This window comes from Neofelis nebulosa, chromosome 10, assembly GCF_028018385.1.
Source record: "Neofelis nebulosa isolate mNeoNeb1 chromosome 10, mNeoNeb1.pri, whole genome shotgun sequence".
Classification (NCBI taxonomy): Eukaryota; Metazoa; Chordata; class Mammalia; order Carnivora; family Felidae; genus Neofelis; species Neofelis nebulosa.
In genome coordinates this window covers 45,815,755-45,839,531 of record NC_080791.1, presented here as the reverse complement: position 1 = coordinate 45,839,531, position 23,777 = coordinate 45,815,755, and the positions used below count along the sequence as shown (strand labels likewise).

General features: G+C 40.6%; 1 long non-coding RNA gene across 1 annotated transcript; it reads left to right on the top strand.

Moving 5' to 3' along the window:
- Nucleotides 1-17,241: 17,241 nt before the first annotated feature.
- LOC131487173 (uncharacterized) lies at nucleotides 17,242-22,487 on the top strand. Its single transcript, XR_009249646.1, has 2 exons — nucleotides 17,242-17,434; nucleotides 22,310-22,487. It is a non-coding gene; the product is annotated as an uncharacterized LOC131487173 (long non-coding RNA).
- Nucleotides 22,488-23,777: the final 1,290 nt, after the last annotated feature.

The following is a 23,777-nucleotide window of genomic DNA, read 5'->3' as shown; positions in this document are numbered from 1 at the left end:
CTCAGATTCTAGTGAGCTTCAGAATTGCCTGGATAGCTAGTAAAAAACATACAGATTGCCCCTTCCTTCCTGACCCTACCCCAACCCCCACTCCCTGCCACCAGTTTCTGATTCAGCAGGTCAGGGGTGGAGCCTGAGAATTTGCATTTCCCAAGTGATACTGCTGCTAATCCAGGGCACACACTTCGAGAACCACTACCATAAGATATTTTCTGAAGAAGGCATCGCATGGTCAAATTCAGAGGTATTCACTGTGTAATAGAATACAAAATAGCTTTGGCTCTGAAAGGAAAGAGTAGGAAAAAAGGGTAACTGTACTAAAATAATAGGATTGTGAATAATTTTTATCTAAAAGCTCTTTTTAAATGTCATGAGTGTCCTGCCTTCTAAACTAAAATGGAGGGGAAGGATATAGTTTCCTAAAAAATAAGATGAAACATCATCTACAAATCTTGATGAAATATTCTTAATGGTTTGGGAGAAAGTTTATGATGAATGATGTGATCTTAACCATAGACCTTAAAATAGATCTCTCTCTCTCTCTCTCTCTCTCTCTCTGTGTGTGTGTGTGTGTGTGTGTGTGTGTGTGTGTGAGAAAGAGAGAGAGAGAGAGGCAGAAAGAGGGAGAGAGAGAGAAAAACAGTGATTATCTTTGGATTTTGAGCACATACATAATCTTAGTGTCTTCTTTGTACTTGCTACAGTATGTATATTTTATTTCCACAGTCAAGAAAATAAATCTGTAAATTTTTTTAAAGGTGCTTAGAGTTGGTAGGAATCTCAATTTAAAAAGATCCCCATGGTTGTTTTTTTTTAAGACCACCTTTAAAATTCTACCTCTTTTGTTTAAGCATTCTTTCTGATAAAACTACGCATTTTGTATAACGTAGTTCATACAAAAGACAATTTGGGGCTATTTACTAGTGGAAAAACATCAACTGGGATCAAATTACCACAGAACATCACAAAGAGGCTGTAGTGAAGACAAGTCTAAACTAGACTGATCTTTTCTTTTTTCTTGTTTCCCATAATTAATTTCTCCTTACCAACTGCTCATATGTGTTTTACCCAACTATGTTTGAAAAGTGCCCCAAAGTTATAGGCCAATTTCTGATATTCATGTGTAACAGAGAATGTCTATTAATTTCAGTAAAAGAGTGGTAAACCCATGTCTATTGTGAGATCCTGACTGGAAAAAACACATATTCAGAGAGTGTACTCCTGTGGGACCAACTTCACTACTGGGAAAATAGTCCTCTGGGAGAAAGAACAAACCATGAGTTCAAGATTAGCTGAATTTAAAAACATTTCCCAGGTAGACTTGATAATTTTTGTTTGTTTGTTTTGTTTTTTGCTATGTGTAGCTTACATCAGACTGGAACTGGTTAAGATGACTACTAATGGTTCTTATTTCTGTAGTATGTTCATGAAAACACCCCTTCATAATTTCAGTGAATGCATATGTTGCATATTGTTAAGTGCCCAATTTTGTCAGAGCTACAGAAAGTTCCCTTCTATGAAAGAGCTTCCCTCTAAGGTGGCAGAAGAGATGAAGACAGATGAAGGACAGTATAAATGAGTGGCTCAGTGAAGTTAGCCCACTAAACAAGGGCAGGAGCTATATCCCAGTCATCTCCAAACCCCCCTGAATACTACTCTACCACATATCTATCAGGGTGTTTGGCAGTTTAGTAATTCCTAACAGATTTTAAAATCTCCTCAATTAAGGTGAATTTTTGTTTAAACAAGTCTTCAGTAAGGAGGCATTTCTTTTTTTCCTTATTTCTCCTCCTGCTTCCAGCCCTCAGTACATTTACTGTTCCACCATGAGCTAGTGAGGGAAACAGACAAGAGGGAGCATTTCCTCTTAGGGAAGTATGGTAGCTCGGATGCTGTTGGCCACAAGAGAAAAGCCCACTCAAGTAGACATAAAAAAAAAAAAATTGCATGTATCTCACAAGATAAGAAGCACAGATAAGGATGAGTTCTAGGTGTATCAGTTATAGGTTCCTTCAAAGGACCAGGTTTCTTTATCTGGCACCTATCCATATCCATCCTCAAGTGGGTAGCCAAATGGCTGCTGCGGTTCAGGAGGCACTCCCAGATACAGACATAGTGCAGGGCAGGGAGGGGCAAACTGTGACCCATGGGCCAAATCCAGACTATCACCTGATTTTGTAAGTTAGGTTTTCTTTTTAATTTTTTTATGTTTATGTTTGAGAGTGAGAGAGACAGAGTGCAAGTTGGGGAGGGGCAGAGAGAGGGGGAGACACAGAAATCTGAAGCAGGTTCCAAGCTCTGAGCTGTAAGCACAAAGCTCTATGCGGGGCTCTGACTCACCAACTAGGAGATCATGACCTGAGCTGAAGTCTGACACTCAACCGACGAGGCCACCTAGGTGCCCCCTTTAAAAAAATTTTTTTTTAATGTTTATTTATTTTTGAGACAGAGACAGATTTTGAGCAGGGAAGGGAGAGAGAGAGTGAGACACAGAATCTGAAGCAGGCTCCAGGCTCTGAGCTGTCAGCACAGAGCCCTAGGTGGCGCTTGAACTCACGAACTGTGAGATCATGACCTGAACCGAAATCGGATGCTTAACTGACTGAGCCACCCAGGCGCCCCATGAGTTAGGTTTTATGGGGACACATCTATACGAGTTCCTTTACATAACATCTGTGGCTGCTTCCGCTCTATAACAGAAGAATTGAGTAGTTGCAACAGAGAATTTGAAAAGTTCTTAGAAAGCCAGGCCAGGCAACAGCCAGACTACTACTGCTCATCATTCACATATCCAGTCCTGTGTCTAATGAGCCATCCATCTATCCACCCATCCACCGACCCATGCTTCCACAAACACTCACGGGATGCCACCTCTCTGCGTGGATACTTACAGCTGAGGGGCATGTGCACGTGCACAACACACACACATAGCACTATTTTAAGAGAAAGAGAAAGATCTCAGACACTTGCTCTCAGAAACTTGCTTCTGAACCGCTTGACCCTTAACATTTCTTTCTTTTTATTTATTTTTATTTTAGAGAGAGAGAAAAAGCATGAGCTGGGCAGAGGGGTAGAGGGAGATAAAGAGAATCTTAAGCAGGCTCCGTGCCCAGTGTGGAGTCCCATACAGGGCTCAATCCCACAACCCTGGGATCATGACCTGAGTTGAAATCAAGAGTTGGACACTCAATCCGTTGAGCCACCCAGGCTCCCTGACCCTTAACATCTCTAAACCCCTGTTTCTTTTTGCTGCCAATCCTTGGACTAATTCTCTGACCTGTCCTCCTCCTTCTGGCTGAAAGTGTCTTCTTCATGGGGCTCCCTTGCTTACCGAGTCTGATTCTTTAACAGGCTGAGACTGTGAGGGTGTAAGGCATGGGGAAGAGAGGAAGGGAGCATCGAGTGGCATCACAGAGGGTCTCCTATGAGCCATGTGCTGATCCAGGCACCCTGCATGCTTCCTAGCTTCACATCTGAAGGCAGTTGCAGGCAGGCATGAGGAACACTGGCAAGCAGCTGAGGAAGGAGGTATAGAAGGATGCTCTCATTAATAGTTATTAGGGAGAGATTGTTTCTCCAATTTGTTTAACAATTACCTGGGATCTTTGCATACTCGGGCTCCTGCTAAACCAGATATGCTTCCTAGCCCTTGCATTTCCTGGTCTCTCTGAGGTCTTGGAAAATTAAAATTAGAGTGAAATGAGAGATGGCTCTGAATAAATGTTCCATTCCAGGTGACTTATTGTTTTTTTCTTAAGTTTATTTATTTAGAGAGAGGAAGAGAGAGCAGGGGAGAGGCAGAGAGAGAGAGAGAGAGAGAGAGAGAGAGAGAGAATCCCCAGCAAGCTCCGCTCTGTCAGCACAGAGCCCAACTCGGGGCTTGAACTCACTAACTGTAAGATCATGACCTGAGCCAAAACCAAGAGTGAGGCTCATAACCAACTGAGCCACCCACACTCTCCTCTAAGTGACTTATTCTTTTTTTTTAATGCTTATTTATTTTTGACAGGGAGAGAGAGACAGAGTGTAAATGGGAGAGGGGCAGAGAGAGAGGGAGACACAGAATCCGAAGCAGACTCCAGGCTCTGAGCTGTCAGCACAGCTCGGGGCACAGCATACATGGGGCTCGAACTCACAGATTGCGAGATCATGACCTGACCCGAAGTCGGATGCTCAACCAACTGAGCCACCCAGGCACCCCCTAGGTGACTTATTCTTAAAAGGACCTTGCACAAAATGTTAACAATACTCATCAATTTTCTGTGAAGTGAAATGTGAAGAGAACCATCATTTATTGAGCATCTACTTTGTGATTTGTATATGAATCCTATCTCATATTCACAGTAAGCCTGTGATATATTGAAATTACATAAGAACAGATTTTACTGCAAAATACAGAAAATCTAACCACAGTGGCTTAAAATATTATGGGTTTAGTAGTGTAGTAGGTGATACTGGCATTTATTCAGCTTCTCAGTGATGACATCTAGTGATGATGACTAGTTCCTTTTTCTGTATCATTAACCTTAGCAAGTTGACATTTAGTCTTACACTTGTCATCTCTTGATTGCAAGATGGCTGCATCAGCTCCAGATATCACATCCATATTCAAGGCAGAATTGAGAGGGAAGTACAGGGCTAGCCATATTAGTCTCCATTTTATCAGGAAAGCAGAAGCTTTCCTAGAAAGCTGCTCATGAGACTTCTACTTAGATATCATTGGTCATAATTGGATCACATGGATACCTTAGTTGCATAGGAGGTGGAGAAAATAGGGAACAGAATTGTCAGGGTGGCCTTAGACTAGGGATGGATAAACAACAACTAAATCTGGACCACTACCTGTTTTTGTAAGTTAAGTTTTGCTGCAGCATAGCCACACCTGTCCAGTTATGTACTGTTTCTGGCTGTTCTCATGTAACAACAGCAGAGTTGTGGCAGAGTCAAAGGTTTGCAAAGTGTAAATACTTACTTTCTGGCCTTTAACAGAAAAGTTTGGCAATTCCTGCCTTAAACCACTCTTGGGCCATCACCTAAGCTAGGCATTTTCCTCCCTCAAACAAAACCAGGAGAGCCTCTGACAGCAAAAAGAAGAGGACACTGTCCTTGGATAGGCCACAAACATTGTCTGCTACACACAGCTATTGTTATCTGTTTTAGATGGAGACTGAGGGTCAGAAAAGGTAAGTTCAAATTCAGGGCTCTCTGACTTCATGCTTTTCTGATCATACCTTATTTTTTGTGAGTTTTCTCATCTCTAAAGGAGCTGTGAGATATCCATCTGTTATTCAACTCTTACATGAGTTGCACAGAAGGGCAGGGAGCTAATGGATCTATCTTAATAGGTTCACAAGATAGTTAAGCACTTACTTTTAAATTGTATTTTAATGCCCATTTTCCATTTTACTCTCTTTCCACTACACATATACACAGGTTGGTAGACCCTGATCTACTTTAGGGTAGTTTTTTCTCATCTTTTCTCCCCAGCACTTCACATAGTGCCCAACACATAATGAGGACTAAATATGTTTCTTTGTTGTACCCCCCGCCCCTGACTCCATAATGTCTCATACCATGTAAATATACACCACTCATGCTTGCATGTATTATGTCCCCAGGAAGGCTATTAATTACATCAGTGGAAGGCTATTAATTACATTAATTACCGTGCACTAAACCTATACAGAATGACTAAATCACATCCCTGCCCCACCACTGGCCCCTTGGAACTGAAAGTGATTGCAATTGCTCTGTTGAAGGGCAGCGTGAGTCACCTTCAGCCTGGCTGGTCAATGTCATCTCTGTGTGATAGCCACAGCATCTATATCAAGCTCAGGCTTCAAACTTGGGCTGCCTCTGTCCCTTCATTTTCTCTGCAACCTTGAAACAACGGCACAAGGGGTAGGAGAGCCAAAAACAGTGTACTCTGGGACAAAGGAAAAGGGCAAAGCTTTGAGACAAAAAGGAAGGCTTTCACAAATTGGTTTTTTTTTTTCTTCTTTTTCTTCTCATCCTTCTCCGTAACCCAATGTAAGGGGCATTGGGAGAAACCACATCCCTTCTTCCCATCTTCCGTTTCAGAAATCTTATGCTTCCTCAAGTGCTCTCTACCTCTCTGGCTTGCAGGTATTAGCCATTTCCTTAGCCTGGAAGATCCTTCTTCTCTCCCACCCTCATTCACCTTCATCAGGCTAACTCTTAAAGATTTACGTTCAAGTCAACTTCCTCCAAAAAGCCTTCCTCATTAGTTGAAGACTCCCCAGAGCATTCTGTGCATGGGGACCTAATCGTCCGCTTGTTTGTCTCTCGTATGAGTGTAGAAGCTAACTTTTGAGGAGCCGCATCCGGCGAATTCTACATGTTCAATTAAAAACTAGCAAATGAAAGAATGAAGAAGAGGAGGAAGAAGTCATTGGGCTCCTAACCCTTCCCCTGGGCAGGCCGGGATTCCTACCCACATGTGATTCCCTCTTCCCTGGAGGTTTCTATTTGCTTCTCAGTTTCTGAGGAAACTGTTAACCAGAACAAATATCTTTGTTTGTAGATTTTATCTGCATCCTTCACCACTGGGTGTCATTTTCCTCCATCTCTCCAGCCAGGCACTCCTCTGCTGTTCACCTCAGCTCTTTAAGTGGTGGAGCCTGGTCCTGGACAGAGTGCAAAAGCCACAGTGTAATCTCTTCTTCTTTCAGGGCCACTGACCAGAGGGAACAGAAAAGCACTGATTGGGCTCCCCTGATGCAGACTGGCCAGTGGCTCTGTAGTTTCCTTCTGTGTTTAAAATTCCTTATCTGGCCTTGCTAGCAAATCAGCAGGCCCACAGGTCAATGGAGGATTATCTCCGGAGCTGGCACTTCAAAGAGATATGCACACTCCACTCCCCTGGGTCAGATAGCTGTGTCAGTAAGAGGCTGGAGTAATTGGGATCACTCAGCTCAACACATAACACAACCCATTAGCTGTTTTTAAAAAGCAGGGTTTACTTTATTTTTTCCCATGATAAAGTTAATCAGTGCTGTTATAGTCCATTTGGCAAATAACAAAAAGTGGAAAGAAAAAAATTCTGTAACGATATACTGTGTTTGGTATGACTCGCTTTCATTGTCCACTAGGTCATTTCTTTAATAGTTGTGATTATATACATTTTACAATAAATATGAACTTGTATCTTGGCTTTTTTTTCATTTAAAAACATAACAGGAATATTTCCCCAATTTTTTACATTCTTGGATAAATATAGTTTCAATAGCGGCATAGTAAGTATAATTGACTAATTTGTTTCACAGTTTCCTCGTTGTTAGGTGTTTACATAGTTTCCAGTGATTTTTTGTCTGAATTGTTATGAATGTTATTGAACACATAAATCTTTTCTGTATGTTTACTTCTTTCCTTAGGCTAGATTCCTGGGAGAGATCAAATGAGATGAATATTTAAGTTCTTGGCTTATATTGTAAGATGATTTGATAGAAAGACTCTACTAGTTCATACTTCTACCAGCATGTTAGAGAATGCCAGTGTGTTACACCCTAGCCAAAACTAGATAGTCTTCTTCAATATTGTATATTTTTCTTATTTGATAGGAAAAATATCATCATAGGTGTAACTTGCATTTTTCCCATTATTAATGAGAGTAAATATTTTTTCTCAAGTAAGTATTTCTTTTTGGACATCATCATCTATTTATGTCCTTTTTTACTTCTCCATTTGGTCCTTTAATACTGTTCTTGTTAACTTTCATGTGCATTCTGCTAGGAATTTACCCAAGGGATACAGGAGTACTGATACATAGGGGCACTTGTACCCCAATGTTTATAGCAGCACTCTCAACAATAGCCAAATTATGGAAAGAGCCTAAATGTCCATCAAATGATGAATGGATAAAGAAATTGTGGTTTATATACACAATGGAGTACTACGTGGCAATGAGAAAGAATGAAATATGGCCCTTTGTAGCAGCGTGGATGGAACTGGAGAGTGTTATGCTAAGTGAAATAAGCCATACAGAGAAAGACAGATACCATATGTTTTTACTCTTATGTGGATCCTGAGAAACTTAACAGAAACCCATGGGGGAGGGGAAGGAAAAAAAAAAGAGGTTAGAGTGGGAGAGAGCCAAAGCATAAGAGACTCTTAAAAACTGAGAACAAACTGAGGGTTGATAGGGGGTGGGAGGGAGGGGAGGGTGGGTGATGGGTAGTGAGGAGGGCACCTGTTGGGATGAGCACTGGGTGTTGTATGGAAACCAATTTGACAATAGATTTCATATATTAAAAAAAAATTAAAAAAATAAAAGAATTTGGGACAAAATCCCCAGAATTGATGGTTGATAAAAGATACATTAAATGCCTCATGGATTTATCACACTGAGTCACCTAAGTGACGTGAGGGACTAAGTAAGCAGATTTGGTGTCTGAGACGCTCACGCTCTGGTTAGATAAGACTTACTATCACAGCCTGAAATGACACATCGGACAAAGGGCTAGTATCCAAAATCTATAAAGAGCTCATCAAACTCCACACCCGAAAAACAAATAACCCAGTGAAGAAATGGGCAGAAAACATGAATAGACACTTCTCTAAAGAAGACATCCGGATGGCCAACAGGCACATGAAAAGATGTTCAACGTCGCTCCTCATCAGGGAAATACAAATCAAAACCACACTCAGATACCACCTCACGCCAGTCAGAGTGGCCAAAATGAAGAAATCAGGAGACTATAGATGCTGGAGAGGATGTGGAGAGACGGGAACCCTCTTGCACTGTTGGTGGGAATGCAAATTGGTGCAGCCGCTCTGGAAAGCAGTGTGGAGGTTCCTCAAAAAATTAAAAATAGACCTACCCTATGACCCAGCAATAGCACTGCTAGGAATTTATCCAAGGGATACAGGAGTACTGATGCGTAGGGGCACTTGTACCCCAATGTTTATAGCAGCACTCTCAACAATCGCCAAATTATGGAAAGAGCCTAAATGTCCATCAACTGATGAATGGATAAAGAAATTGTGGTTTATATACACAATGGAATACTACGTGGCAATGAGAAAGAATGAAATATGGCCTTTTGTAGCAACGTGGATGGAACTGGAGAGTGTGATGCTAAGTGAAATAAGCCATACAGAGAAAGACAGATACCATATGGTTTCACTCTTATGTGGATCCTGAGAAACGTAACAGAAACCCATGGGGGAGGGGAAGGGAAAAAAAAAAAAAAAAAAGAGGTTAGAGTGGGAGAGAGCCAAAGCATAAGAGACTGTTAAAAACTGAGAACAAACTGAGGGTTGATGGGGGGTGGGAGGGAGGGCAGGGTGGGTGATGGGTATTGAGGAGGGCACCTTTTGGGATGAGCACTGGGTGTTGTATGGAAACCAATTTGACAGTAAATTTCATATATTAAAAAATAAAAAAAATAAAAAATAAAAAATAAAAAAAAATAAAAAAAAAATAAGACTTACTATCACAGCCTGAATGAAAATAAACAATTCAAAAAATTAAAAAAAAAACTTTCATGTGCATTGATTCTTCCACATATACTATAAATACTGTCTTTCCATTTGTTGTTTTCCATTTCATTTCAGTTTGTTTAGGATACAGAATGAATTTTTTTTTTGTACTTCAATGTATTGCTATTTAACTTTGTGTTATCTTTTGTGACTTTGAAACTTAAATAGCCTTCCTCCCAGATATTTGATAACCATTCTTTTCTTTGTTTGCTTTGATTATGTTTGTTTGTTGGCTCAAGAGGGTAGTGATTAAGAACCCAAAATCTAGAGTCAGACTTCCTGAATTCAAATACCAACTCTACTGCCTGCCAGCTCTGCAATGTAGGGCAAGTTACTTAAACTCACAGCACCTCAATTTTCTCATCTACAAAATGGGGACTAATGAACACAGAACTCAAACATTTGTGATGATTAAATTAGATAATATATGTAAAGCATTTAGAATTGTTCCCAGAGGCTTATAGTAAGTGCTATGTAAGTATTGTCTATTAATATTTAATTGTTGTAGATTTATATTGTTTTAAAATCTATAGAGTTAAGCTCTCTCTCTTTTCCTGTTTTAAAAAATTGCTTATTTTGGGGTGCCCGGGTGGCTCAGTCAGTTAAGCGTCCAACTTTGACTCAGGTCATGACTCACAGTTTGTGAGTTCAAGCCCCTCATCAGGCTCTGTGCTGACAGCTCAGAGCCTGGAGCCTGCTTCAGATTCTGTGTTTTCCTCTCTCTCTGCCCTTCCCCTGCTTGTGTCTCTCTTTCTCTGTCTTTCAAAAATAAATAAACATTAAAAAAAGTTTTTTTACATAAAAAATTGCTTATTTTTCAAAAATTTCTTGGATAGTGTTACTTCCTTGTTTTTCAGGATAAATCTCAACCATGCTCCTAAAAAGATTTCCACTGAGAATTGTATTGGTCTTGCCCCATCTACTTTTGTGTGGGCTCTACAAATCTGTGTAGAGGCATGGTTAAGAGGCAGTGGTATAGTGGTTAAGAGTAAGAAAGCATCAGATACAACTGGGTTTGCGTGCATCTCAGTTCTGCCCCTTTCTAGCAGTCAAGTTACTTCCCTCAGATTCAGTTTCCTTATCTCTAAAGTAAAATAGGAATAGTAATAATAGAAATTGCCATAACCCAAATGTCCACCAACCAATATGGATAAACAACATATGATACATGTATACAATGGAATAGTCTTTGGTTATATAAAGGAATCAAGTATGATATAGGCTACAACATGGATGAACCTTGAAAACATGCTCAGTCACATATTTTATGATTCCATTAATATGCAATGTACAGAATAGGCATATCTCTAGAGATGGAAAGTAGATTCATAGTTGCTTAGAGCTTGAGAAGATGGGGAAACTGGTGGGTACTAACTAAAGGACACCAGGTTTCTAGTGGAGTCTCATATGGTTTGAACTGATTGATGTATGAAGATTGTGTGCCTGCAGCCTCATTGCAAAGGAGACCAGCAACTACATTGGAAAATTTGCCACTTAAATATAGGAATTTTTCCTAACATAGAAAGGTTATTCAAAAGACAATGGTCAGTCATGATTACAATCTTTACCTACTACAAGAACAAAGAAAGTCCCAGAAAACCCAAAATCTAAGGTGTGGGCAGAGGAAGAGGATCCAGAGAAGAATACAGAGGAGAAAGGATGATGTAGATAGAAAGAAAGTTTAAAAAGAAAAATAATGGAAGAAAATAGATTAAAGACTTTCAAGAAGGAGGGAACAGTGATTAAGAAGGTTAGTTTTATACAGAAGTCAAATCGAATAGAAACTGAGAATTATCCACTGGCCTTAGCCATTAAGAGGTCATTCAGAGCCTTAGTAAGAGAAGCTTAAATAGTAGGGTGAGGAGGAACCCTAACTTCAGTGAGCTGAAAAGGAAATGGAAGATGATGTTATAAAGACATACACTCTCTCAAGATTTGGAGATTTTTGTCTCAACATGTGAATGTTGTAATAAACATCATATTTAATCCTTTAAAAGCCTCATGAGGTAGGGGCTGTTACTATCTTATATTACAGATGTAAACAGGCTTTAAGTCCCAAGGTCATGTAAGGGGCAGATCTGGGTCTCACACCCCAACATGTCTGACATCAGAGTAAGAAAGAACTCAGGCACTGGATCACACTGCCAACACTTATTCAGCTGTGTGTTTTAGGGCAATCCCCATAGTCACGGATTCTCAGAATAGGAAGGAATTTGAACTCTGTTTCACTTCTTGGTTCCACTTCATAGACCCTTAAAACCAGAATATGTCTGGCTCCTCCCATCACACTATGTTCATTCCTCTGTTGTATTTGTTGTTGTTGTTTTTAATAATTTCTCCTTCTGGTAATAGAACTCTGATTTTTTTTTTCCTCTGAAGATTCCCCTATTCTTTCAATCTGGGTCTACTTGCTTTAGCAGGTGCTGACTCTATCTTTGTTCTCAGGGCTGAGCAAGTCACATAGTCTCGATCAATTACAATATGGCATCCCTGTGGCTGCTGTGAAAAGTTTAGGGATAAGCTTGCAAGCAAATCCAAGCCACTGCAACTCACATCCAAGACTTGTATCACACTATTTTCTGTTAGACTTAAATCTGGGTGAATATAGACCTGGAGCTGTGGGAAGTCATCTTCCCTTCACATAAACTCTGCAGGTGAAGCCTACACTTGGGAGAACAGATCCAGAAAGTGGAGAGAGTTGGGGTCCCGATGCACATTTGGATCAAGCCCCATTTAAGCCCAACACCACTTGTCTTTTCATTACATGAACTAATAGTTTTTGTTTGTTTTTGTCAGTTTGAGTGGGATTTTTCATCACTTGATGCCAAGAAGGAGCTAATGCGTAGCTTATCATGGACTGCATAGTAGTTTCTCCTCCAATAGAATGTTAGTCAGAGTCCCCTAATCCTGCCATATTGTTCTTTGTGCTTCACCCCCACCAATGCCTAGGATGATGTCTTATATGCAGCAAGTGTCCAGTAAATGCCTGATGGATTTAGTAGAATTGAGTGTGGACTGATTCTGCAGCATTCTCTACAAGATGCTTCAGAGAGACTTCCTGCTGTCACTTTTGTCTACTAACCACAAAACTAACCTGCAGAAGAAGTTTCAAATATTTGATCTTTCTGTTTGTTTGAATCCACGTTGAACCAGAATTTAGTGTGAACATGTACTTGGAATGCTTACTATTTGCTCCAACAAAATAGCTTGGAAGATGCAGAATGGATTGTTTTATCAGTGGCCCAGTAAAATGAAATGTTTATTTTCTGTCCTTTGTAAAAAACAAAAAACAAACAAAAACAAAAAAACAAACCAAAAAAACAAAAACAAAAAACCAGTTTGTTTTTCTCTGGGGCTTGATTCCTTTTACACGAAGGGACTGACATTCTCTTCAATAAAAAAGGGGTAGAGATGGGAATGCAAACTGGTGCAGCCACTCTGGAGAAAAGTATGGAAGTTCCTCAAAAAATTAAAGATGGAACTACCCTACGACCCAGCAATTGCACTACTAGGTATTTATCTAAGGGATACAGGTATGCTCTTTTGAAGGGGCACATGCACCCCAATGTTTATAGCAGTGCTATTGACAATAGCCAAAGTATGAAAAGTGTGTGTGTGTGTGTGTGTGTATATTTATATATATACATGTATGTATATATATGTATATGTATATACATATATATACATATATAAATACACACACACACATACACGCAATGGAGTATTAATCAGCAATCAAAAAGAATGAAATCTTGCCATTTGCAACTACGTGGACGGAACTAGAAGGTATTATGCTAAGTGAAATTAGTCAGTCAGAGAAAGACAAATATATGACTTCACTCATATGAGGACTTTAAGATACAAAACAGATGAACATAAGGGAAGGGAAGCAAAAAGAATATAAAAACAGGGCGGGGGACAAAACATAAGAAACTCTTAAATATGGAGAACAAACAGAGGGTTACTGGAAGGGTTGTGGGAGGAGGGATGGGCTAAATGGGTAAGAGGCATTAAGGAATCTACTCCTGAAATCATTGTTGCACTATATACTAACTCGGATGTAAATTAAAAAATAAATAAATTATTTTTGTACAGTCAAAAATAGATAATTCAGATAGTTATTTAGGTAGTGCAGATTTGAAAAATAAACACCATCACTTTGCTGTGAATTATCAAACGATTATGACAAACCTAGGAGCTTATGTTCCCTAGGAGCTGCTAACATAGAGTTTAACCCTGAATTAATGTGAAAGATGTTGTTACTTAATGAGATAATGTCATTGAGAGTAACTGAAAGTTCTTGGAACACAGAAGGACACTATGTAAATATAAGCCATTACCACTATCATTATTCATTAGAAAATCTGTCTAAAGGGTTACTCTGCCTACTGGATAGAATTTTCTTAACACTTCTATCTTTGATGATTAAAAAGAAAATCCTTAAGCCTATTTTAATAAAGTTTTCATGTTTGGGGGAAAAAAGGGTAGAGAAATAGGACTTTTTCTATTTATTATTGTGAAAACTTGGCAGCAATTCTGTATTAAAATGTTCATGAGCTATTGCACTTGTACACAGTTTAGGATTTTTAATATGGGTTGTTGTAATGAAGAACCATTCATGGCCAAGAGAGAAAGGATCTAAGCCTTTTTAAGGAAAGGAGTGAGTCTAGAAATCAGAGGTGAAGATGAAATTAAGTAGCGTGGTCAATTCAGTGCAATGTGGATGTGGGCTATGTGAGATGTGGCTGAGGTAGGTAGCACGGCCAAGCATTGTGGCCCCTGGGAGTCCAAGAGGAAACAGTCAAGGCAGCAGTGAAGTAATATGGAATCTGATGCTGCTACCACCTCCATCCACATTCCTGATTGTGACTTGTTTGGCCTCTGATCACAGCTGCCTTTGATTTATATATTTATTGAAGTACCCACTAGCAACTCTACAGCTTGGAAACTGTCTCCATTATAAAAGCATCTACCATTTATCCACCCATTCATCTGTTCGTCCAACTGTTCATTCAACTAGCATTTGTTGAGTGCCCACTATGGCCAGGCCATATGCCCAGTGCTCATTGTGTGGTAAGCTTGCTTCTACCATAGAATACCAAACAAAGTCTGTTTTCTCTCAAAAACCTTATCTCAGCATAAACATGCTCACTTACCCTGTTCGCCATGTAAAAGAAAAAGGAAAGGAATGCTTTTTCTTATAATTGGGGTTGGGGTGGGCATTAGAGTTTTGACTGGGGTCTACTTTTTACTAACAATGGCCATGTTGAATACCCATGAACTATCATGGTACACAAGGCTCTCCAGTCTGACCCTGACCTGTTTGACCTGTTTCCTCTCTTACCACTTCCTACTCTCTATCAAAACAACCATGCCAAATTTCTGAGCATTCCCAAAACATAGCAGGCTTTTGTAAGCTTCTTTGTCTTTTTGTAAATGCCAGTCATTTTGCCTGGAAAACCCCTATCCATCCTTTAAGAATCCACTCATTTGTCACTTCTGTGACACTCTCAGTCACTTCCTCAAAAGATTAATTCCTCCATTCTGGTTGTCAGTACTGGTTGTTGTTGGAACTTAAAGTCTATCATAAGTTCAAGAAGTTGGAAACCTGTGAAATAAACCACCCATATAATTCTGAAATGCTAAAGACAATGAATAAAAGCAGACATGAAGAATCACCTAGAGATAGGAAAGTTCCCAAACCTATAGGATTTGACTGTAACTTGATTGATAGAAAAACATTACAACTCCAAGAGAGATTGTTCAGTTGCAAAGCACAGAATAGGAGTCTGAGCAGCAAATGTGCATGTTTCCCATCTCAGGATTGCCCCGGGGATGAAATTCCCTTTCTGGAGATAAACGTTGAATTATTTCCAGGTCTAATAACAAGGCTCTTCCTACTGTGGACAGATACAGGACATTATCAGTTTCCATTCCCACCAGCAACACATTCTTACTGTGAGAAAGATGTAACAGAATTTCTTAGCCAGGCTCACAAAGCAATTATTAGGATTATAATTAGGCTTCCTGTGCAGCTTAATAACAAGGAGCAAAAGAGTTCTTCAATACAATGCTAATATTCTAATCTATTTGACAGTTTCATTGGTCTTTGAAGATTATTAAATCATGCTGGTGTATGTTTTTAGCCTCATGTGCAATTTATTTATCACGAGTCACTGGCAAGCCCCCATCATCCCTGAGCATGGAACTCAGCAAGCATATGGACTAGTGAAGCAGAGGAAGAAATCTTGGAAGTTGGCGATCACTGAAACACAGACCAGCAGTTCTCAACCCTTTATTCCATAACACACATGGTAAATTCTATTCATGTGAACAGTTCCCGTGGGCAGTCCCAGGCAAATATGAATTCCAGGGTGCTGGTTCTAACTCCATTTCTGTCTTTTCCACTTAAGAAAGCATATTAGAATACAAGTGAGTACAAGGTTGCCATAGAGATGACCTTGAATCTGCTCTTGTTTTTAAAAAGCGAATTACTCTTACTGTTTTTGTCCAGCAGCCTTACTCTCCTCTGTCCAGTTTTGAGGGTGAAATCTGCAAAGGACTTTAGCAGGTAAGTGACATGATTATATTTGTATTTTAGAAACACAAAATGACAGCTAAAATTGAGAATGCTCCTGCGCTATTTGGGCAGGAGGTGATGATGGTCTAAATCAAAGTTGTGGGAATGAGGATGGAGAAGAAAGGATAGATTGAGAGCTGCGTAGGGTAGAATGAATAGAATGGCCAGATATTGGGGTAGGGTGGGGTGAGAGAAGAGAAGAAGGCATAGATAAAGTCAGCTTGCTTGAATGACTGGGGAATTGTAATACCACTAACAGGAAAAGAACCATAGGAAAAGGAGCTGGTTTGGGTGAGAGAGGACTTTATATACACTAGGTTGTGGTTCCCAAGGCAAATCCACACATCAAGTAAGATGTCAAAAATGCAGGAGCGCCTGGGTGGCTCATTCGGTTGAGCATCTGACTCTTGGTTTCGGCTCAGGTCATCATCTCCTGGTTCGTGGGTTCCAGCCCCACATCAGGCTCTGTGCTGGCAGTGCAGTCTGCTTGGGATTCTCTCTCTCTGCCTCTCCCTGCTCATGCTCATTTGCTCGCCCTCTCTCCCTCTCTGTCAAGGTAAATAAATAAATTTGAAAAAAAAAACATGTCAAACATGCAGGTCTGGAGATTCAGATAGAACTGCAAATATAAATGTAAGTAAGGGTAATTAGATTATTGATCATAACTGAAGTCAAAGGAGTAGTGCATGAGGTGAAAAGGAAAAACAGGTAGAGGATTGAATCTACAAATGGTAACATGAAAGGGCTGACCAACAGAGGAAGAAGCCAGCTAAGAAAGTTGGGAGATGTCGAGATTCATCAGAAGAATCAGGAGAATGGATTGCCTTGGAAACAAAGAGAGGAGAAAATTCCAAAAAGAAGAGAGTGTTCAGTGATGTCAGATACTCCAGAGAAAGCAGAAGCAACAATGCAAAGTATTCATTGCCTTGGCAATGAGAAGGCTATTGAAGATCTTGACAACAACATCCAGAGTGTGGAGCATGGGCAGCAGATTGCGGTGGGTTCATGTGAACATGAAAAAAGGAGAAGAAGGAAGTAGAGGTGATAAAGGGAATAATAATAAATAGTGATAGATAACATTTATTATCTGTCAGGCACAGTGCCTGACCTATAAATTCTCATTTCATTTTATGAACTATGTTTAATTATAATCCCTTTTTATACCTCAGAAACATACTTTTAGGTCATGATCTCAAAGTTTGTGGGATCAAACCCAGTCAGTGCAGAGCCTGCTTGGAGTGCAGAGTTGCTGAAGATCACCCAAGTAAGAGGTTGTAAAAACATGATTCAAGCCTAGTGCTGACGGACTCAAAGCCTAAGACCTTGACTACCACACTGGGGCCAGAAGAGAAGGTGAAGCCAGGGGATATTTTTATTTGTCTGGTTATAAAGGTATAAATGGAATGTTTCTTCTGAAATGGTAGATTTAGTTTTTTAATCATAAAAGTCATGCACATACACAAAATCACAAGGAACTAGTTTCTTTGAATTGTTACTCCGATCTCATGTCTGGAATCAGTTGATAATGAGCTACTCTAGTTCTTTTTTTTTTTTTTTTTTTTTTTTTTATTTTATTTATTTTTGGGACAGAGAGAGACAGAGCATGAACGGGGGAGGGGCAGAGAGAGGGAGACACAGAATCGGAAACAGGCTCCAGGCTCCGAGCCATCAGCCCAGAGCCTGACGCGGGGCTCGAACTCACGGACCGCGAGATCGTGACCTGGCTGAAGTCGGACGCTTAACCGACTGCGCCACCCAGGCGCCCCTGAGCTACTCTAGTTCTTTCAGTATCAAACCTTTGCACTCAGGCAGCAAACTGGTTAGTTATTAATATGTGTTGAGCAATGAACTTAAAGTGGAAGTAAGACATCAGCCTCAACTTCTTGGACCCTTAGAAAAAGCAACAGGTAAAATACAGTGAGGAAGAGAGTTCCAGATTCACCTCAGTGTTTCTGACCTAAGCTGAAGGTGGCCCAGAAGGTATTTAAATTTTTTTTCATGTTTATTTATTTTACTTTGAGAGAGACAGAGAGAGAGAGAGAGAGAGAGAGAGAGAGAGAGAGAGAGAGAATGATCAGGGGCAGGCAGAGAGAGGGAGAGAGAGAGAATCCCAAGAAGGCTCTACAGTGTCAGCACAGAGCTCGATGTGGGGCTTGAACCCACAAACCATGAGATTGTGACCTGAGCCAAAATCAAGAGTCAGATGCCCAAGTGCCCCTGCCCAGAAAGGTATTTTGATTAGTGTTCCTGTGGGGATTCAAGTCCATTCTCAAGGTGGCCTTGGAGACTGTTTCACACTCGGACTCTGGGTTCTCCAGATTCAATCTAGAAAGACCTGAATTCTCAATTTTATTGAGAAATTAGACTTCCAGAGATCTCTGGGTTTCATGGATTGCCCATTATATGCCACCTATGTGGCAGATGTTCTGAGTGTATAAAGCTAGCTGATGATAATAAAGAGGAAGATACTTTACCATTGAAAAGTCCAATATTACTCTCCCCTGAATTATTCAAGAATTCAAAACATTTCCATGATCCAAAGGGTCATAACCCTCTTCCAGAAGCCAGGTTGAGAAAGCTGGTGAGCTAATGTGAAACTCAAAGAGAAAGGGTCAGAGACCCTTTCTTCTCTTCTCTTCACTTTGTCCTAGGGCTGCCTTCTTGTACAATTCTAGGTACATCATTTATATTGACCATTTATATTATTCAGAAGGAAGGATATCCCTTGAAGCACATCTCCAAAGAATATTTACTTTCATCACAACAGATTACAATATGGGGGCACCTGGGTGTCTCAGTCAATTGAGCGTCCGACTCTTGATTTTGGCTCAGGTCATGATCTCAAAGTTCGTGGGATCAAACCCAGCACAGAGCCTGTCAGTGCAGAGCCTGCTTGGGTTTTTCTCTCTCACTCTCTCTCTGCCCCTCCCTTGCTCAAGTGCATACACTCTCTTTCTCTCAAAACAAACAAACAAACAAACAAACCCCAACCAGATTACACTATGAATGGTGCCCCCTGGTGTTGTGCAACTCAGCACCAACTTTCCTACCTAACCCTAATCCCAGCTTTCTATTCAAGAGGAATGAGAAAGAACAGATATTTCAAGACTAAGACAACCTATTATTCCTTCTTCCAAGGCAGTAGGTCTCTTGTCATTGCAAAACTAAGAAGTGACTCTTGTGGGGTGCCTGGGTGGCTCTGTTGGTTAAGCAACTGACTTCAGCTCAGGTCATGAACTCATGGTTTGTGAGTTCAGCTCAGGTCATGAGCTCATGGTTTGTGAGTTCGAGCCCGCATAGGGCTCTGTGCTGACAGCTAGGAACCTGGAGCCTGCTTCAGATTCCGTGTGTCCCTTGCTCTGCCCCTCCCCTGCTCAAGCTCTGTCTGTCTCTCTCTGTCTCAAAAATAAACATTAAAAGAAAAAAAGAAGTGACTCTTGCAAAACAAGTGACTCTTGCAAAACAAAGATCTTTTCAAAGTGATTTTCTGAAGCTTGTTTTTATTTTATCTTTTTAAAATGTTTTTAACATTTATTCATTTTTTGAGAGACAGAGACAGAGCGTGAATGGGGGAGGGGCAGAGAGAGAGGGAGACAAAGAATCCGAAGCAGGCTCCAGGCTCTGAACTGATAGCACAGAATCCTTTGTGGGGCTGGAACCGACGGACTGTGAGATCATGACCTGAGCCGAAGTCGGATGCCCCACCGACTGAGCCACCCAGGTGCTCCTGAAGCTTGTTTTTAAAAAATAAGATATTTTCTGCTCCTTCAGGCACCTTCATTACACAAAAAATAATAGCTACCATTTATTCAGCGGATGTGGCACAAATACTTTATATGCATTATCTCTTTTTTCTTGAGATAGAATTCTGACTCTAATAGTGGAGTTAAAATGTACAGAAATGAGAATGCAAGGTAGAATGTGTAAAAAATTACGTGAGTGAGGGGCGCCTGGGTGGCGCAGTCGGTTAAGCGTCCGACTTCAGCCAGGTCACGATCTCGCGGTCCGTGAGTTCGAGCCCCGCGTCAGGCTCTGGGCTGATAGCTCGGAGCCTGGAGCCTGTTTCCGATTCTGTGTCTCCCTCTCTCTCTGCCCCTCCCCCGTTCATGCTCTGTCTCTCTCTGTCCCAAAAATAAATTAAAAACGTTGAAAAAAAAATTAAAAAAAAAAATTACGTGAGTGAGGTATAAAGCACCAAGAGAGCCTAGAGGAGGTGGGATTATTTCCAGTCAGAGAGGCTCATTCAGTCAACATTCAGTATGTAATTATTGCATGACTTTTACATCCTGGTCTCAAGAATCTTACAGACCATGGGGGGAAAGGACGAAGAAACAGATCATCTTGACAGTGTCATGTCATCTGATGACTGCAATCTGGCCATCAGGGCAGGCTCCTTGGAAGAGGGGGCATATGAGCTATAGTATTGAAGGTTTGGGGAGCTTCTAAACAGACAAAGATAGGGATGTCTGATATCCCAGGGTGGCACCTGGATCTCATTACAACAGCTCCATCCTCTAGAAGAGGAAGAGAAACAAGGGGTTGTTAACTTTCCCATTCAATTCTCCTCCAAGGCCCTAATTTTGAAGCCTTTAATGGTAACCAGTCCTTCCCCTTTGTGCAACTGGCTTTCCTCCCATGGAAGATTGCACTGCACTTTCCCCTACTTAGCGCCATTCAGCCTGTGACCTCCTCTCCAATTTACCAATCGTGATTCACATCCTCCACCTTTTCTCCCACTGAGAAGAAACAGCCCACTTTTGGACTTTCAAACCTCCTGGAAAAAGGCCAAGCTTCCATAAACTCCAGAATATTATTGTGTGAATTAAAATATTCACATGGTATTAACCATGCAGTTACTCCAACATTTATTTTGGAAAATATTACATTTGGAAAATGGGAAGTATTCCAGAGCATTCTCTTACCTTGAAATATCAGTAGACACAAGGGGATTTAAGGATCATTTCTTGCTCAAAAGTTAGAAAAGAATCTGTACAATTAGATACATAAAATTGCCTTAAATAACATTAGTTAAGGGCTCTGGGGCTTAAAAAATGCCTATAGAATATTTGTGGAGAAATTTAGGGCAAAAGGCTGCAATTCTAACTCACTGAAGCAAGCTTTCAAAACGCCTTTGAGTTAAATCCCAGTTGGCTCTTATTGTACATTTCTCTTCCAATCACTGATGATTAGACCTTGCTCAGTTGCACATTTTCCAAGATCTTACATGCTTCAAACTCCGTCCCTCTGGCTACAAGAGGCAAAGCAGTCTAGAGCCCTAGTGAGAACTATATCTAAACCTCAAGCCCCAGAGACTTAGGGGCCCAGTGGGCTCATCGTGTTTCCCTTACTCTCTTCTCTCTTCCATCTGTTTCTTCTCAGTTTGGTTTTGTAACGCTAAAGTCACAAGAGAAGAGTGCCAGGGGTCAGCTGTCCCAAAGGGATCTTACTTATGCACCTCTTTCTTTAATGTGGCTCGGCTCCCATTGCCTACGATATGTTTGCAGTGGCTATGATACAAGTGAGATTGGAGGGCACTGAGGAAAAAGGTCAGGAGTAATGGACAGGTAGCAGTCCTTCTTGTGTGTTCTTTCAGCCTTTGAAATTTGATAATTCTTGAGATACAACATTGTCCATGATCCCATTTATGAGAAAGAAGACCCACCCCCGCCAAACACACATGTGTGTGAGTGTGTGTGTGTGTGTGTGTGTGTAAATGAATAAAGAACAAGTAGGACATATGCCAACACACAACGGTTACCTCTGAGAAAGGAAGTGTAAATAGGTAAGAGCACACCACTGATTTACATATGTCACCTTTTTACATTGACATTCTATTTGTGTAGTGTGTAAATAAACATAAAGAAAAATGATTACAATAAAGTAAAAATATGTTTTTAAAAACAACTAAGTAAGATTCTTTATAGTGATATAGAAGGCTACCCAAGAAATGTTAAATTAAAAATAGCAAGTTTAAGTGGTAAATATCCTAAGTTCTATTTTGGGGAAAGATGTAAACATACACACACATAATTGGTAGTCTGTGCATAGAAAACATTCTGAAGAAGATATACCAAATTATTGCTGTGGTTATGTCTGGGAGATGGAGATGCAGGCAGGCATTGTCATTTTCTACACTGGATAGTCTCTAGAATATTTAAAATTTTCAATATTAGCATTTATTGATTTTCCTAACAAGCTGGCTGATGTAGGATTATGCCCTCTTCCTAGATATTGCCCTCAAGAGACTGGCTGTTTCAACGGACCAACATGTAATGCTGTGTTGACTGATCTGAACAACTAACTCACATCCCAATTCAAATGATACTGTTTGTGGCAGGTTCTGGTTTAATAAAGATCCCAGCTTTTACCTGTTCTTACCTTAAATAAACAGGTCCTTCTGCTACAAGTTCCCTCTTCCTCTTCTCATGGTAAACTTCTTTTTTTTAAAAAAACTTTATGATTTATTTTTGAGAGAGAGAGGGAGAAGGAGAGGGAAAGGGAGAGACAGAGAGGGAGAGGGAGAGGGAGAGGGAGAGGGAGAGGGAGAGGGAGAGGGAGAGGGAGAGGGAGAGAGAGAGAGAGAGAGAGAGAGAGAGAGAGAGAATCCTATGACCCCAGGATCATGACCTGAGCCACAATCAAGAGTCAGACACATAACAGACTGAGCCACCCAGGTGCCCCTATTTATCCTTTACAACCCACTCAACTATTAGCTTTCTCCAACTCCCCAGGTAGAATGACTAATTTCCACTTTGCCCTCATAGCATTTACACATTTCCCCATTTCCACGAGTTACTCCATGTATGCTAGTTCCTTTTCTCAGTCTCTGTCTCCTCTTCTGGATTGTTAGCTCCTCAGAGCAGGGATAGTGTCTTATTTTCTATGTATCTATGTTTCTATGTTTCTATGTATCTGTCTCATGGACAGATTTACTAAGTAAATAATTTACTAAGTAAATAATAAAATTATTTAGTAAATATTTAGTTAAAATGGTTGGTTTCTGCAGCATAAGCTTCCTAGTATAAGTATATGGCTTCCTAGTATAAGAGTTGTAAATCTAGTGGACCCCAAACATGGCTATTATTAGAATCTCCTGAGGGAGCATTTAAAAACACAGGTACTGATGTTCCACCAGAGCTATTCTTAATTCAGATCTCCCAGATGATTCTTTCTTTCTCTGCCTCTTCCCTCTCCTCTTTCCATTGTTTTCCTTCCTAAACAATTCAGTCCAGTGCCATTAACTGGACCTGAACAAGGTAGACATTCATATGGTGGTGGGGAGATGGAGACCCAGGGTGGGGTGATAAAACCTAAGCTGGATGAATAGTGTACCTGGGTGGGAGGGTGATGTCAGATCCAGTTACCTGGATGGTATGGATGTCAGAGCCTCAGCAGAATGAGAAGGGCATTCACAGAGGATGATGCAGTGGGGGCCTGGGAAGGAGCATCAGAGCCTAACAGAGTCAGGAGGGTATCCCCATGGGGTGTCCAGGCAAGATGAGAGGTTGTGTCTCAGTGCAGCATCTTCCTGTTTGGATGAAGTGTCAGAGCCCCAGAAGCATGAGGAGGGAACCATATAGGTGTTGGGGACCAGGGTAAGAAAAAATTAGTAAGTAAGTAAATAAGTAAATTTATTGATGGGAATTCTCTTACTATTGGACAGTTACAAATATGGAAGAGGAGGAAACTAGAATGA